At 41.6% G+C, this 12436-nt stretch overlaps 1 protein-coding gene across 1 annotated transcript in view; it reads left to right on the plus strand.

The window, feature by feature from the left end:
- The window catches only part of C6H14orf132 (chromosome 6 C14orf132 homolog), an 81493-nt gene extending 69333 nt beyond the window's left edge, over nucleotides 1-12160 (plus strand). Inside the window, exon 4 of the transcript XR_013635985.1 lies at nucleotides 660-12160. The gene's annotated coding sequence lies outside the window, so the exon portion shown is untranslated. The remainder of the gene's footprint in view (nucleotides 1-659) is intronic.
- The last annotated feature ends 276 nt before the right edge of the window (nucleotides 12161-12436 follow it).

Here is a 12436-nt window from a genome sequence, read left to right on the forward strand (position 1 = left end):
ATGGGGATAAATGAATCACAAGGTTTACCAGATAGCCCTACAGTGCACATACATAACCTCCCATGGTGAATTGGGTACATGAGTTACATACAGTGGTGGGTTTCAGAGTAACAGCCGTGTTAGTAACAGCCGTGTTAGTCTGTATTTGCAAAAAGAAAAGGAGTACTAGTGGCACTTTAGAGACTATGAAGTGAGCTGTAGCTCACGAAAGCTTATGCTCAAATAAATTGGTTAGTCTCTAAGGTGCCACAAATACTCCTTTTCTTTATACAGTGGTGGGATATACGGAGCACTGGAGGGCAGTAGCTTAAGGGAAGTTGCTGATAGACCTTGACAAATGTTTACATTTAGGCACTAATATGTTTCTATGGTCGGATAATGAGGGGGGAAATGTAAAATCAATTGTGCTAGCAATTTTATACAGATATTTGTATTCAGTGTTCTATTAATGGGTAATGTCTTTGTTGTATTAATCTTGTGAGCAATGATTTTTAAGGGCTGTATCCATCTAAAATAATCTGCAGCCTTCCTTGCCAAAGGAAGGGTGTGTGTATATATATAGGTGATGGATGTGAGCATAGAGAAATGGCAGCAGATAAATACTTTACACAAAACCTCTGTGTATTGGACAGTTCTCCCTCTACTCTTGTCCCCTACAGCTGTTACCCTGATTCCAGAAGGCCCTGTCTGCAGGCATGGTGGATATTTTTGACACTTCTCTGTCACTCCGCTCAAGGCTGGAGTAAGAGCTGGTAAACGTATGGACAGGTTTTGCTTTTATTTTTCTCTCTAAACCATTTTTCCTGCAGGGTTGGTGGATAGTCACTCAATCCAGAGCAATATGTCCTAAATGAGCATTTCAGCTTTTGCATTTATTTATTGTTAGTCAAAGTATTGGCCTGTAAAGCTGCCCTAGTTCTTTTGCAGCTGGCTCACTGTCAATCAACTGCAAAGATCCTTGATCCATGAAATCACAGGAGAGGATTCCCAAGGCCCTTTTCTAGGGGCCATACCGTACTCTATATGGCTACCACTTCAGGAGGAAGATGCAGTACCACTCCACACCACTGAACCTCTGGAACCTGACTCCTGGTTAGACTATATGGATGATCAGTCACGGAGTATCTGTGACAGACACCTGTGAAGCTGGTATTTTAGATGATTGGCATCCTACAATGTCTACTCTCTCCTTTATAGACAGAGGATTTAGCAGGGGGAACATCTATTAATGCTCATGTGAATTACATACATAAATTCCCTACATTCTCGTAAGAGAATAAGCCATTAAGTGCCAAATCCTGTAGCCCAAGAAAGGCCCTGAATGCAGTGAAAATTAGTGTGGCAGGGTGCAGAAGGGCCTCTAAAGTAGACTCAAAGAGGAGACATTTGGGGGTAGGATGAGTTATGTCAGCCGTGCATTTGTAGTCCCCTCCCCGCCCCCATGTACATGTGTATGTAGTGGAAGAGCACAGCCCTCCATGGAGCAGCCTGGTGAAGGAGACTTCAACCTCCCACCCCACCACCAATAGCAACTGTCAAATGAAGTCCTTAGTGCAAGGCCGATCTAATCAGGCTGTGGGCAGGGGAAAAGATTTGGTCCTAAGTGTGTGTGTGGGCCTCCTGGGCTTTCCGTTTTAACACACTAATATATGGTAGAACAGTTTAATTCCATGCCCTCAGCTATATCAGGTGTGTCACTAGCATCATAATTGCATCATTAGTAATTAATAGGATTTTTTGGTGCCTCAATAAGGCTCTGCAGTGATGCTACCTCATGCAGTAAAACTATTCTTGCATGGTTGATAGTAAAGCATTTTCACCCTGATTAAAACCAGTTAGACAATATTGTATTTACCCAATGGGAATCTTTTGCTGCTCAGTGAATTTGCCAGTAGAATGCTTTGCCTAAACTTTTAATTTTAATCTAAATGCAATTAGCAAAGTTTATCTTTAATCTCCCAAAGTATTGGACCAAATTGAAAAGGTACAGTCAACCATGAAAAAAAAATACTTGAGAATGAGTTGTTTTAAAATGAGAGACACTGTCATGTTGTCTTATGCAAAGAGGTGCCCTACTTTCATATGAAGTCAACAGGAATTGCAGAAAAGATTCGAACGAACCAGTTCTCCCCCTGTCCTCTTCATATATATTTTTCATCATCAGAGTTGACTTGCCAGGAAGGGCCTGATGTAACTTAATGTAACTGATTTAAGAGGGTGACATATAAAGTAGGGTATCTAAGGAAAATATTTGCTCTTGCCGCATCTCAGACTTGAAAGATTGTAAATGTGTAGTTAGCACTGTGAATTCAGGAGATTTCCACAAAATAAAGGCAGGTGCTATGGGAACTTTATGATTAAAAAATAGCCTTCTCTAGGGATATATTTGGACTGTTGAATGAAAAGTCTGGGCAGTGTGTTGTCAAGCATATTAGGGATGGGCTTGTACTGAGGCTGAATCCCATCAAACTATGCAGATATGCAGCTCCAGAACCAGACGTTAGCTATCTAGGTATTTATAACAGGATCTCAATGTGGTAGCTGAGCCTAAGATCCAGATACGGACTGGAACTTCACCGCTTGGCCCTCTCTTGGTATTGGGCCAAACCAGAACGTGGAATCCAAATACCTCCACATATTGGGGAATTTCAGATTTGGATCCAATTCTGCATCTAAACGTTGTAAAATGGACCCAACTCCCAATCCTGACTGGTGAAAGAAGCAGTTCTGGGAGAATAAGTAGGGCCAAAGTAGATGCTTTTGCATCAGGAACTCTGTTAGACAGGATCCACATTATATACCTTTAACTGCATTTTAGTGCTCTTCTTAAGCAGGTGTATGCAATGCCCTGACCTGTTCCAGCTAGCACTTACTGCTGACTGCACCATAGTTACTAGTCACCTGTGGACTGTGTAACAGACCTCACCCTCTTTGGGATGTAGTATGAGCTTCAGCATGTCAATCAGGAATTTCTACTTGTGCATTTGTGTGGGCTGGGGAACCATTCTACGTGGCTATTTGGCAGGGGAGGAGAAGCCCCTCCGCAATTCTCCCTGGGCCCCCTTGCACACCAAGGCAGGAGTCAGCTCAAGGATTAGTTCTAATCAGTATTAAAATAGAGGCACGTAACACAAACAAATGACAATGAGATACTCAGTGACACGCAGAGAGTCTTCATAGTTGTATTAGGCCTTTGTAGTGGAGAAGGCAGAACACCTTATAAATCTAGCATACGACCTCTAGCTGTATAAATGCCACACCTTGCACATGCATGTAGTAACAATATCTGTCTTGTTCAAGGTTGTAAATGTACCTCAGCTTGGGAGGAGCAAGGAAATGGACTGGACGATCTTCCGTAACTTCTACTGGCTCTCAACCTTTCCAGACTACTGTACCCTTTTTAGAAGTCTGATTTGTCTTGAGTACCCACAAGTTGCACCTCACTTAAAAACTACTTGCTTACAAAATCAGAGATAAAAATACAGAAGTGTCACAGCACACAGTTACTGAAAAAATGGCTTACTTTCTTATTTTTACCATATAATTATAAAATAAATCAATTGAAATATAAATATTGTAGTTACATTTCAGTGTATAATGTATAGAGCAGTATAAACAAGTCATTGTATGAAATTGTAGTTTGTAGTGACTTCGCTAGTGCTTTTTTGTACCTGTTATAAAACTAGGCAAATATCTAGATGAGGTGATATACACTGTATTAGACCTCTACGTACCCCTGGTTGAGAATCACTGTTTGAGGGCTCTATGCTCATGTATCTCACTATTTTAAGAATGATTTGACCATGAGCAGCCACCATCCCAACTGAGCTGCCCTGTTGGCATTTTAGCAAAGAGACAAAGGATTGAACAGGTATGGAGACTGCTGGTTCCTCCAGGTCAGGAAGAAGGCATGTTAGAAGGGAGAGGTGAGGGGGGAAGCTTTCAGAGCTGCCCCTGCTGTCCTTGTTCTCTTTGGCCTCCATCGCTATTAATCCAGTACATGTCCCCAGCACTAACATTCCTTTACAACAAAATGAGAGAGGTGGAAAACATGCCTGTTTCCCTGCAAATGTGGTTTGAAATCCATCATTTCCCTTTGTTAACAAACTGACAACAAGCAAAATGGGGGAAAGAGATGGCTCGTGTGTTGCAAGCAATTTAGATCACCATTTAACAGGGCTCAGTCCTGCAAGCTGCAGCACGCTGTTGTCAGGCGCTGAGCCCCCTCAACTCTCCCCAACTTCAGTGAGAGCTAGGGACACTCAGCATCTTTCAGGAGTGCTCAGCACCATTCAAGAATGAGATGAGAGAGGAGACAAGCTAGACAAATATCTGCTTCAGATACGCCCATATCAAGCCAACTGGAAACTTTTCTACTGTGGGTGAGTCCAATCCAAATACAGCCACAGTCTTTGTTCAGTGAGCCACTATATCTTTTCTCTATTATTAACAGCCTCCTGTTTAATATCCTGCCATTATTCAATTCTTAATATCCTCTTTGCATTGTCCTGCAGGAAGCTAGTAACTATTAATTTAACACAGCTCCACTTTTTACACCATGTCCCAGCAAGTATAATTTTACTGAGTTTCCTGTGGCTAATCACAGAAGTAGATCTGGAAAATGACATTTTGTTAAAAAAATATAATTTTTGTTAATAAAAAGAATTGGCCAAAATCAAACCCCCAGGTAGAAACACTTCTGAGCTTTGGGGTTTTGATATCTGGAACTGAATTTCATCTCACTAATGCTAGGGAAGATAAAGGGCATCCCGTGTTTCCCCTAGTTGTATAAAGTCCCATGCAGAATTCAGAGCTCTGTTAACTAGCATTCTGTTCCTGTGCTCCCAATTCATTTACTCTGATCTCTGTTCACACAAGAGCTGGACATCCCAGGGGGACATCGTGTACAGCTGCTCCTCCCTATTTCTGTTGTTGAGACTCCTGAGGGAAGCACTTATATTTACCCTGTTGCTGGCACTAGCAACTGTGGCCAGGGATCAAGACCTAGCTATGTGTACCTTACTTAATCACCACAGGAAAAGCATAGGAGAATTTATGCTGGGCATGGAAGATGAGGGGTTGTCCCTCCTTAGGCCCAGCCTTAGGCACATCCTACACAGGTTGGAGCATCCTGGTGCCTGCTTTAAACCATGCCAGCTTTCATGGTCCCCTAGCTGGGCATTGCTGGAGTACACTGAGCTCCTCATGCCCACCTCTCTCATCCCTCCCTACCTCCTACATAGCCTCTGCACCAAAGGCTGTGGAGTGAGATAGTGTAAGAAGCAACCATTCTGTGTTGACTGAGGACTCCCACACACATCAGGAATCCCCAGCAGCTGTGCTCTCTTTGTGCTGCCTGAAAGTCACAAAGCGGGTAGAGTGAGGCCAAGAATCTACCTTTCCATATCAAAAGTGATACGCGCCTTCGCAGAATGAAGTGAGTGACATTTTTATATGGTCCCAGTCTATTCCAGAGTATTTAGGCTTGGCCTGTGACAACAGGTAGGTTATTTTGAGGGTGTCAATTATCCTAGTCAATTTTGTGACAGGTTGTGTGTGTCTGTCATGTCTGCATTGGCTGAAAGAAGCCAAAACAAACCTGACGGGCTTACACAATAGACCAGCGATTTGACAAGCACGATTGACCTCTGTCAGAACTAACCCACAAGCTATGGTATTTGAGGCCTATCTATTACATCAGAGCTGCTTGCTGCTGAATATTCAGTGGAAGGGGAGAAAACATTTATTTCTGAATGGCTTGGCATTTAGGCCCCTTTAAGCTGATGTTTTTTCCTCTTTTGTTAATTCTTTTTCTCCTGATCTTGTTATTGCAGTCACTCATTTTGGGAACTATCATAACACTTAGCCAGGAAGACTCCCCTAAATTATAAAATCTGCTTGTAACAGAAAAGCCTTTGAGCACACTAAGTCTCCGTAGCATATTGCAGGGTCCAGCCCCAAAGACAGGTTCACCTTGAAGTTCATGGACATGTTCAAGATGTTGTTGCCAAGGCAACTAGCCCTTTAACATGAGCACAACCTTGTTTGCTCATCATCTGGAAGGCTTAGCAAAGTCAGAAAATCCCAAAAGGCCTTCTTTGTTAGATCTGTCCTGTACTTCCTATGCAAGGTGGTGTGGCTGGCGTGGTGCGGGGGTGGAAGTCTTCAGGTACAGAAACGGCAAAAAAGGCCTCCAATTTTGGCAAAATGTTTGAGGAAAGATTTATTATGTAAAGCCCTATGATGTCTATAAAGGGATATGAACAACAATAGAAAATTATATAACAGACAGATCTCATCCATAAATAGTTAATGAAGAAGCATTATTTGCATAATGCTAACACCACCAGCTGTTATATAGAACTTGACAGTGGTAGCTCTCAAAATGCTTTATAAGGGAGGTCAGAATCCTTTTTCTCATTTTACAGAGGAAGTATAACTAAGTCTCTGAGAGCTGAAACATTTTGCCCAACATCATCCAGCAGACCAGGGGAAGAGCCAGGGCTAGAACTGAGGTCTCACAATTCCCTGTCAAGGGCACAGTCCTTTAGGCCATACTGTCTCCCTTGACTGTTTTATTTCAAATGCACCTTCCTCTAAAGTATCTGGCTATAGCAAATCAAACACAACATGACACAATTCCTTTATTTTGTTATCTTCCCCCATTGGCATTTTTTGAAAATCTCCCTTTGGGGCACATGAGTTAATTCCCAATCAGCCCATCCAGTTGATTGGGAACCAGAAATAGTCTTCATCCCTTCTCTCAATTTTGCAGACCTTCCAAATACTGCTCGAGAAAGTCCAGGGAAGCAAGAGCATCTTCCCTTCCCATAGGTAAGTGTTTGTTACCAAGGGCCATACAAAACAACCCAATATTTCCACAAGCCAGACAATACATTGGGGGCCTCTGAGTCATGGCACCACTATGCTGCGACTCCCTTTGAGACCTCTTTCCACTCAGCTTCCCAAGAACTTAGTTCAACTCCAAACTTTGTCACTCAGGTATCTGTATTTGGCACAGCAACACTATGCTGAGTTGATCAGACTCAAACGTCAGGGGTGGATGCAGGGTACATCACTGATCTAAAGTTACACAGAAAACCCTTTCCCTTTTTATACATTTACACTTCTCACTGCATTTACTATACATTGCATCGTGCATATTTATATTGGCTTGGTTACAGTGTAGGAACCATCCCTGGACAGCATGCGCTGTTCATGCCTTGTCCATGCTCAGCCTACTCTTTACCGCATCTTCACATTCCTGACTTATCTTGTCCATTGTTATCTTGTTCATGGTAAATGATTCCATGGGCGTTCCCCCTGTTATCTGAGCTAGCTCAGACATTCTCTTTTAGCCTACTGACCCATTTATTTATCATCGTTACCACAAATATTTCATCTTCAGTCTGCTAATCAATTTCCCTCTCTAATCTTGTCTTCCAAGAAATGAGGTTTCCCCCATATTTAATTACTTATGTCAAGCCAGGCTTACATTCCTACCTCTTCCCATTTATAGCATCTACGCTCATCAATATTTGTGCAGCTTAAACATGCCTGCTGCCTGAGTCAATAGAAGCTCAGCCTTTACCAGCAGGCTGGCACCCACAAGTGCAAGCTCCTACCTAGCCAGCTTTTTAGTAACCAGCCTCCTTTGAACCTGGCTCTGTGGATGAGGGGAAAGCAGTGGACGTGTTATTCCTTGACTTTAGCAAAGCTTTTGATACGGTCTCCCACAGTATTCTTGCCAGCAAGTTAAAGAAATATGGGCTGGATTAATGGACTATAAAGTGGATAGAAAGCTGGTTAGATCGTCGGGCTCAACGGATAGTGATCAATGGCTCCATGTCTAGTTAGCAACTGGTATCAAGCAGAGTGCTCCAAGGGTTGGTCCTGGGGCCGGTTTTGTTCAATATGTTTATTAATGATTTGGAGGATGGCATGGACTGCACCCTCAGCAAGTTTGCAGATGACACTAAACTGGGAGGAATGGTAGATACGCTGCAGGGTAGGTGTAGGATACAGGGGGCCCTAGACAAATTAGAGGATTGGGCCAAAAGAAATCTAATGAGGTTGTCCTGCACTTAGTATGGAAGAATCCCATGCACCGCTACAGACTAGGGACCGAATGATTAGGCAGCAGTTCTGCAGAAAAGAACTTAGGGGTTACAGTGGACGAGAAGCTGGATATGAGTCAACAATGTGCCCTTGTTGCCAAGAAGGCTAATGGCATTTTGGGCTGTATAAGTAGGGGCATTGCCCGCAGATCGAGGGACATGATCGTTCCCCTCTATTCGACATTGGTGAGGCCTCATCTGGAGTACTGTGTCCAGTTTTGGGCCCCACTCTACAAGAAGGATGTTGAAAAATTGGAAAGAGTCCAGCAGAGGGCAACAAAAATGATTAGGGGACTGGAACACATGACTTATGCGGAGAAGGTGAGGGAACTGGGATTGTTTAGTCCGCGGAAGAGAAGAATGAGGGGGGATTTGATAGCTGCTTTCAACTACCTGAAAGGGGGTTCCAAAGAGGATGGATCTAGACTGTTCTCAGTGGTAGCAAATGATAGAACAAGGAGTAGTGGTCTCAAGTTGCAGTGGAGGACGTCTAGATTGGATATGAGGAAAGACTATTTCACTAGGAGGGTGGAGAAGCACTGGAATGGGTTACCTAGGGAGGTGGTGGAATCTCCTTCCTTTGAGGTTTTTAAGGTCAGGCTTGACAAAGCCCTGGCTGGGATGATTTAATTGGGGATTGGTTCTGCTTTGAGCAAGGGGTTGGACTAGATGACTTCCTGAGGTCCCTTCCAACCCTGATATTCTACGATTCTATGAAACCCAGTCCTCATGTAATTCTGCAACTGGAACTAGGGTATTATGATTAGTAATAGAAAATGCGGGGGGGAGGGAGAGAAGGATGCTGATGGTGTAGCACTAAGGGCAGCATCCCAGAAAGTGGAAAAATCTTATGCATACCCACATTGTTGTTGTTATTATTTGTTTGTTTCTGGTAGCATTAACAATGTGCTAGGCACTGTACATACACAAAATCTTATGCATACCCACATTGTTGTTGTTATTATTTGCTTGTTGCTGGTAGCATTAACAATGTGCTAGGCACTGTACATACACAAAAGAAGACAGCCACTGATTCAAAGAGCTTCCCATCAAGCAATTCAGTTTAAAGGGTTCTGAGGATAAAATTCCTGATGAAGGAAGAGTTTGTCTAAGAATAATGCGAATAATGATGTCAATGTCTAAACTCCCATTGGCATCAGTGGGGCCAGAATTTTACCCAATGTGAAATCATACTCCTCAGTGTATCTGTGGTCAGAGCAGGTGTTTGGAGCTCACATGTCAGGGTATTTGTGGCCCATCTTATCTCCAATAAGTACCAGAACTCTAGCAGCCAGAACTAAATGTTTTTGGATGTTGAATACTGATCAATATAATACTGTTGAATATTGACCAATATCATATTGCATTTAAATATTCTAGCAAGCCCTGGAAATGCAAATTTTCACAGCTAATGTAATGTTGGACTTATACAGTAATTTGCTTATATTAAATTGTGTATCGCAATTTTTTCTTTACATGGAGAGAACCCTTTCTGTTAAGGGTTGAGGTAATATTCTGTATCCAACAAACAATCCAATCTGGCTCCAATGGAGCAGGAGAATCCAGAGCCCCAGGAATACGGAGACTTTCTTCCAAAGCCTAATACACTGTCATCTTGACTTTTTTTTCCAGGTGTCTGGCAAAGTGATATTTTAAAAAATATTATAGGAAAGCTATTGAATAGACTGTTCATACTTTATCATGTTTCATTGTGCTGTAATCAGCGTGGGTAGCACAAATAGATCAGACAGATTCTATGGGACCCTTTTCCATAATAGAGCCAGAGATGGAGTACTGACCTTACACCAGTATACGGCATTATGATAAAACCATCATCGTGGATTTAAACTGCACCAGGCACTCAAATCCAATGAAACAATCATGTCAGTCTCTTTGGGTGACTTTTCAATACACAATCTTTTTGTGATGTAGTGAAATAAGACATGTCATCATTTGGTATGTGGACCTGTCCCTAAATATTTTCCTATGGTTCCATTTTACAGTGTGTTTAATTTTGCCTCTTCCAAAAATAATGATGGGCCAGTTTTGATACAGATATTGCTATCTATTAACTCTTTTCCTCTTGGCTGTTCTTCAGGTTGACATGGGGGCAGGATTGAGACCAGCAAAGGCTAACGTATCATTCAGTTAAAGAAAAATAACCTGAATTGAAATACTTCTGGAGTCCTGTTATTATAATTTATTTTTTGTATTCGTGTTGTGCCTCAGAGTCCTAGTCATAAAACAGGCCCTCGTGCTAGAAGTTCTGCAAACACAGAACAAAAAGATCATTCCTGACCTTAGCGGCTCCTAAGCCACAGATATTTAAAACTCTGGGATCTCTTTTGCCCTCAGGTATTCATTGAAGCAAATGTATGAACATTCCTAAAGGCCATCCACCTGCTTCAACACGTGGGGGAACATCATGGGTCCAGAAGCGAAGTGGGACAGCCCCAGCAGCAAGGGAGGGAGACACTCACAAAGGGATAGCTAGTAGCTCCTCCAGCACCTCGGAGTCTCTGGTGCCCTTTGGGGGAGTAGGGCATTGATTGGGCCATTCAGAGATGTAACCTGGAGCCTGGTCCATGTGGACCCTTTTTCAATTCCATTCCAGCAAATGATATGTGATCATTCCTAAATCAACTTCTGACCAAACACCATGGATGTGGGAACTTGCTTGGAACTTTTCTGACAGAACTGAAAAAAAGTTTAATAGCGAGGCAGTGAAAGAACCCTTCAAGGCACCTTCAAACACAAACTGATCCTGCTGCCACTGGAATCAGTGGAAGCAGACAGCTAAACTATGTGCGTAATTTTACTCACACAAGTAGTCTCTTTGATGTCAATGGGATTATTCATATGAGTAAAATTAAACTGTTTGCAGGATCAAAGCCTAAAATTCATACTGGGTTATTAGGTTCCTCCCTTCACAAGAATGCCTACAGCCCCAATGCTGCAAGCTGGTCCATGCAGACAGAACCTTTCCCTCTTGTGAGCCCCCATTGGCTTGACTAAAGTTCCTTGCTGATAAAATGGGTCTGCCTGTACAGAATAGCTTGCAGGACTGGAGCCTTAAATCTCTTTTATATCTCTAAAATCTTTGTTATTTAAAAAGAAATCAGATCAATGTATTTTTAAATGAATGGGTAATAGAAAATCTGAGAATTTTGATAGGTGGGGCAGAGGGGTGTATAATATAGCAAATTTGTAACTTGCGTTCTCCTTCCATTTCTGCTTGCTTGTGGAGTGTCTGAACTTAATCACGTGAAGCCTTGCTTCCATTCTGAAGTTGACAAGCCCTTAACTGGGTGCAAAATCTCAATAGAGTTTGTAGGTGATGTAAATTGGTCAAAGAGATAGCTTTGTTACCTAGCTTGCAGTGTATTTCTTTTTTTCAATTTTGGTTAGCTTTTCATTTCAATTACCACTTGCAGAATTTTTGCAAAAATTCAGACTAATTCCACTGATGTTGTCCAAGCTTCACCCAAACTCTTGTTGTTTTAGAAAGCTAAACCTTCCTTTTAATCCTATTTAAGGCACAGGCTTTCTCAAGAGTCCTTTGGTATTGGTACCATTTTTATTAAGTATCTTTCACAATATAATGTTCATGTTCTTTCTCTCTGCTACTTCTTTCTCTGCTTAGTTTGCTTTGAAGGGGCTTCACTGTTCTGTTTTATATTGTATGGGTTGGTTTACAGAAACTTTATTCTTGTAATGAATTGTTCTTGAAATGTGGATTTATCTGTACAGATACAAAATTTGAAAAGTGTTCTGTGTCTAATTGGATTTTTCATAATTTATTGTGATCCTTACTGGTATAGTAAACAGAAAAATGTTCTTTTAAACTTCTGCTACATTCACTTCCTAGTTACTTAACTGGCTTCACTATGTATTTACTTATTACTACTTGTTTACTCTTTTTACTATAATGAGAATAACAACATTTGTTAATCTAAGATTAAATTTGTGCTTTTTCTTGATAAAGTTCTTGAAATTGACCACAACAGGATGATTTTTATTTCATTCTCTCAGTTAACTTGAAAGGAATTGGATTATAATTAAAGTTGAGTATATCAGTATATTAATAATCACCTATAATTTACAGATCTCCATTATTTGTTAACCTCTGAGAATTTATTAAAAATAAAATAACATAATTTAAAATAAACGCGCCACTCATCTGTTACACCAGATACCAAGAACAAAGGCTGTAGATCGATACAGATAACAGATTAGAGTGACCAGACGTCCTGATATATCAGGGCCATCCTGATATTAGGGGCTTTGTCTTATATAGGCAACTATATCCCCCTCCCCGA

The sequence above is a fragment of the Lepidochelys kempii genome, chromosome 6, assembly GCF_965140285.1.
Source record: "Lepidochelys kempii isolate rLepKem1 chromosome 6, rLepKem1.hap1, whole genome shotgun sequence".
NCBI lineage: Eukaryota > Metazoa > Chordata > Testudines > Cheloniidae > Lepidochelys > Lepidochelys kempii.